The sequence below is a fragment of the Dipteris shenzhenensis genome, chromosome 28, assembly GCF_047967505.1.
Source record: "Dipteris shenzhenensis isolate YYH24624 ecotype China chromosome 28, Dip_SZ_1.0, whole genome shotgun sequence".
NCBI lineage: Eukaryota > Viridiplantae > Streptophyta > Polypodiopsida > Gleicheniales > Dipteridaceae > Dipteris > Dipteris shenzhenensis.
In genome coordinates, this window is record NC_141623.1 from 51,167,090 (window position 1) to 51,172,602 (window position 5,513).

At 57.7% G+C, this 5,513-nt stretch overlaps 2 non-coding genes across 2 annotated transcripts; both read left to right on the forward strand.

Moving 5' to 3' along the window:
• Positions 1-368: 368 nt before the first annotated feature.
• On the forward strand, positions 369-520 carry LOC147883694 (5.8S ribosomal RNA). Its single transcript, XR_015543836.1, has one exon. It is a non-coding gene; the product is annotated as a 5.8S ribosomal RNA (ribosomal RNA).
• Positions 521-3,887: 3,367 nt separating this feature from the next.
• Positions 3,888-4,006, forward strand: LOC147883695 (5S ribosomal RNA). Its single transcript, XR_015543838.1, has one exon. It is a non-coding gene; the product is annotated as a 5S ribosomal RNA (ribosomal RNA).
• The last annotated feature ends 1,507 nt before the right edge of the window (positions 4,007-5,513 follow it).

Here is a 5,513-nt window from a genome sequence, read left to right on the forward strand (position 1 = left end):
AGGAAGGAGAATCGTAATAAGGTTCCGTAGGTGAACCTGCGGAAGGATCATTGACACACATCCGTGAGAAACACCGTGAACCGTGGACGTAACGTCGAGGGGCCGCGCTCGGAGGCGCGACCACCGGTGCCACGCTCCTCGTTGGAGCCGGGCGAAAGTGGGCGTGGCATCAAGCCGGGGCGGCCCATCGGCCACGCAGCGGGGCGGGGATCTTCCCCCGTCCGCCGTGCGGGCAGCCCCCCTCCTCCGTGCCTCGACATGGGGCCGCATGATAAACCTTCTGCCCCCCTCGCGGGGGGTGCGAGGCACCGAAGAAATGCAACGGTCTGATCTCCCTCCCTCGTGGAGGACGTAACACGAGTAAAAACGACTCTCAGCAACGGATATCTTGGCTCTTGCAACGATGAAGAACGCAGCGAAATGCGATACATAGTGTGAATTGCAGAATTCCGCGAATTATCGAGTCTTGAACGCAACTTGCGCCCGCGGCTTGTCCAAGGGCATGCCTATCTAAGCGTCCTCACCACAACCACGCCCCTCACCCCTCCTCTTTGAGGGGGGCCGAGCGGCGGAGCTGGCCGTCCGTGATGCCCCTCCGGGGCGGTGCGGTCGGCTGAAATGGATCGGTGGCACCGAGTGGCGAGGCATCGCAAGGGTGGTCCGCACCGCCCCTCACGGGGCGACAGTTTGCTGACGAATCGCTCGGAGGTGCACGTGCCGAGATCAGGCTCGCGGGGGGTGCCGACGAGCTCCCCCCGTATTGGAACATGGACCTCAGATCAGGCAAGGCTACCCGCCGAGTTTAAGCATATCACTAAGCGGAGGAAAAGAAACTAACGAGGATTTCCCTAGTAGCGGCGAGCGAACTGGAAAGAGCCCAGCTTGAGAATCGTGCGGCCTCGCCATGCGAATTGTAGTCTGGAGAGGCGTCCTCTGCAACGGACCGGGCCCAAGTCCCCTGGAAAGGGGCGTCGGAGAGGGTGAGAGCCCCGTCGAGCTCGGACCCTGTTGCTTCGCGAGGCGCCATCGGCGAGTCGGGCTGTTTGGGAATGCAGCCCTAAGCGGGTGGTAAATTCCATCCAAGGCTAAATACGGGCAAGAGACCGATAGCAAACAAGTACCGCGAGGGAAAGATGAAAAGGACTTTGAAAAGAGAGTTAAAAAGTGCTTGAAATTGCTGGGAGGGAAGCGAATGGAGGCTGCGGGTACATGCCCCCCCCCCCCCCAAACCCCCCCTTGTGCGCATGCGCACCCCCCCCCAACCCCCCCTTGCGCGCATCCCCCCCTTGCCCCCCCCTGTGCGCCTGTGCACCCCCCCTCCCCCCAACACCCCCCCTTGTGCGCATGCCCACCCGCACCCCATCGCCCATTGTCGCCCCCCCCCCCTCTGTCACGCGGGGGCAAAGTTCTCTCCAAACTTTCCACTTTTTTTTCTCTTTTCCTTTGCTCCCCGGTTTGGTCCCCTATCGGGATCTCTAAAGTACCACACTTGACCTCTCGGAGTTGTCACTGACTTACGGGCTGGAACCCCTGCTGGACTGAGTGTCCTTCACCTTCACAAAGGTGCTGGAGTCCCCGGGATGTTCAAAAGAAGAGCCTGGATCTCTTCCCGAGAGCTACAGTCTGAAATCCCCTCGTTTCCAAGACCGCTTGCTGAATCTCCGTGAAGCACCGCCAATGCTCCACCCTTGCTCCAGAAACTCCAAACAAGAGGGGGGAAGGCACCTGTGAAACCTGTTCTCCAAAACTCCTTTAGTGGCTAGTTATGACTAGCCAAACTTAGCCCCAGCTAAGTCTAGCAGAACCGCTAAAAGATTTAGCCCTGCCGCCAAATCTGGCCTAACCGCCAAAAACAATGGCCAGCCGCCGGGACTCGAACGCAGGACCTGGAGGTAAATACATGCAGAGCTTTAGGTTGAGCTAACCAAGAGGGCGGGTCGTCGGTATTGATTACCAAAGACCCCCACTAGCTTATAGCTCGTCTTCGCTCCTCCACGCGCCCCCAAAAGGATTTCCACTTCCACAGTCCCCACGAAGGATTCGAACCCGCAACCTCCTGCTCGAGGAATCACCAAGCTAACCACGCCGCCGGCCACTCGGTTGGTGTAACTAAGCGCACCACCTTAGCTATAAGCTATTCTTGTTCGAAGGGCAAAAGGGGGTTGGCCCCCTCGTTGGCTCGCGACCTGCCTCCCCACCGCCGGAATCGAACCCTGCACCTCCAGGCTATATGCACGGAACCCTTCACGACTCGGCTAGCCTCCCGGGCCGTGGCCTTGCTTGAGATAGAAGGCGTAGCATATGCTTATATAGAAGCTTCTGGCTTCCAAGCTATGGCGCATCGACCGGCGCCATGCACACGTCGAATCGACGAACTATAGCGTCGCTTGCCTTCTGTAGCTCCTGGAGCTTCCACAAACGCGCGGGTGCAAGCTAAGATGCCGACGATCGATCGTATGATCTTCTCCCGACTTTTCGTCTCTTTCTGTCGGCTTCCGTCGACGGGTTTCCGTCACCGCTCCCTAACTCCGTTCAGCTGGCGCACACAAACGGGGGCTCCGCTAATATCACAGCCCCGGCTCGATGATCGTGTCGAAGGGATGCTCCCTTGTACCAAAGGCTTCCTTGAATGGAGCCTTCGAGCTTCTGAACTGAGCCTCCACGTCGGGGACGCGACGGAACTGCAGTTCCGTCCGTTTCCGTCAATGGATGGCGGGAGCTCAGTCGCCCACTGCGCTCGGGTCCGAGCTCCTCGGCCCACCAGACTTCGTCAGGGGGATATTCGGGAAGGTCCCCAGGCCTCCACGAATTCTGGGACCAAAAGGTTCCCTACACTCTTCACACGGCCCTCTGCATCGCCGACGTCCTTCTTCAAGCGAGCATGGCGACGCGTCCTGTGCCTCCCACAGGCTTTCGTTCGTAGCACCCTTTCGAGGGCTTCTACCCCAAGCCCTGGGGAAGCCTTGGCTGGAAGGGAAACCTTGCTCGTCACCTGCAGTCAACACACTCAACGAGGGGAGGGGGAAACGAACAATGCCACTCAAAAACCTTCTCTTCCATAACACCAAACACTCTCGTATATTATGGTATTCAAAAGGAAGGAGGCCCTGTGGTCGAAACGCCACAGGGCAGATTACATTGATCAGAAGCAAAGCTCACACTCTCTCAGATACAACAGGAGCTCTCTGCTCACTGTCACTACCCTGACGACGTCTCAGTCTGCTCTTCTGGCTCTGCCTGGATCCCTCTGAATCCTGCGTGTGTTTGGAGGGAGTCTTTCTCTTTTTCCAACGTTCAGCTGCCATTAAGGCTTCTTGGTACCTTCTTTTCCAACAGCCACCTTGAGAGCCAATCAATTCAAAAATCCTGTTTGAATTGAACCTCCTCAAGGCTAAGGTTGGATCCAACCTCACCATGGGCTGCTCCCCTTGGTTAGGTGGAAGGATGTCAAGGGTCACCATTCCCTTGACCCAAGAGATGTTGCCGAAGTCGAGTCAAAAAGGTTGTTGATGAACGAGGGATGGACTGAGACTCAGTCCCTTGTCAACGGGCCACCCGTTACACCCTCATCCCCCCTTGCACCCATGCGCCCCCCCCCCCAATCCCCCCGTGCATGCATGCCCCCCACCCCCCCCTTCCCTCATCCCCCCTTGTGCGCATCCTCCCCCCCATCCCCCCTTGCACCCATGCCCCCCCCTCCTCCCCCTTCCCTCATCCCCCCTTGTGCGCATCCTCCCCACCATCCCCCCTTGCACCCATGCGCCCCCCCCACCCGCCCATCCCAGTTGTGCGCATGCGCCCCCCCTTGCGCGCATGTCGCGTATCCCCCATTGCGCCCCCCCCCTTTACAAAATAAGACAATACTGATTTCTCACGGTTATTTGTCATGGTGTGGTCACACCAGCGCTAATACATCGGATCCCATCAGAACTCCGCAGTTAAGCGCGCTTGGGCCAGAACAGTACTGGGATGGGTGACCTCCCGGGAAGTCCTGGTGCTGCACCCTTTTTGCCCCCGAGGTTAGCGGTCTTGCCACTCCTTGGTATCCCTGACCCCGACCTCACCCAATACGCTCGACCGATGCCCTCCTGTCGCGCACACCCTGATACCCGCGTGCACGCATCGTCAAGGACCCCGTCGTGCAACGTCTTGATGCCACGCGCAATGTCACCCGATCACCCACAACGTCCCGATGCCACGAACGGGTGGCCCGCTGACAAGGGACTGAGCCCAGTCCATGATCAACCTCCTTTTGGACTCGACTTCGGCAACATCTCTTGGGTTAAGGGAATGGTGACCCTTGACATCCTTCCACCTAACCAAGGGGAGCAGCCCATGGTGAGGTTGGACCCAACCTTGGCCTTGAGGAGGCTCAATTCAAACGGGATTTTGAATTGATTGGCCCTCAAGGTGGCTGTTGGAGAGAAGGTACCATGGAGGACAAGAAGCCTTAATGAAGGCGGCTGAACGTTGGAGTCAAGGGAGAGAACTCCCTCCAAAATACAAAACCACTCACACACACATGCAGGATTCAGCAGAGCAAGAGAGCAGAGAAGACTGAAGAGAACTCAGAACACAGAAGATACCAAAGAGACTCAGGCCAGAATGGTGAGAAGACCAGAGCTGGGAGAGAATCTGCAGAGCTGAGAGCTCTTTGTAATCCTGAGGGAGAGAGTGTGAGCTTTGCTTCTTCTTCTACAATGTAATCTGCCCTGTGGCGTTTTGACCACAGGGCCTCCTTCTTTTTGAATACCAAGAGCTGGGCATCGTTTTGGTTTGTCAAATGAAGGTCTTTGTGATGCATTGTTCGTCTCCCCTCCCCTTCGATGAGTTTTCAGTCTGCAGGTGAAAGCAACGGTTACCCTTTGAGCCAGGGCCTCCCCTTGGCTTGGGGTAGAAGCCCACGAAAGGGCGTTGCGAACGGAGGTCTGTGGAGGTCGGGGTGATCGTCGCATTATTCTCTCAGGAAGCTCCGTCGTCGATACAGAGAGCCGTGTGAGGAGCGTAGGGGATCATTTGGTCCCAGAACTCGTGGAGGCTTGGGGACCTTTCCGAATATCCCCCTGGCGAAGTGGCAAGAAGTGCGAGGCTCAGACCTTAGAGAGCTGGTCGTCTGAGACCTTGTCTCCCACCGACGGAAGCAGACGGAACTACAGTTCCGTCGCGCTTCGGACGGGGAGGCTCATCCTAGGGGTTCTAAGGCTCCATTCAAGGAGCTCCTTGGTCCAAAGGAGTACCCCCGCGACACAATCACGTGGCCGAGCCCACGATAATAGCGAAGTCGTGGATCATCCGCGCTCGCCCCGACGGAAATTTGCGGCCTTGACGGAAGTTCGTGCCGGAACTCGACGGAGGTGACGGATTCCACGAGAAGCGATCTCACACTCAACTGCAAGCTTCGTCGCCGATCTCCTCTCGTCTGCGGATACCCCAGGGCCTAGAGAAGAAGTGCGACGCGCCCGTTTGACGGTTTGACGTGTGCATGGAGGCGACGAGTGCGCCATAGCTTAGAA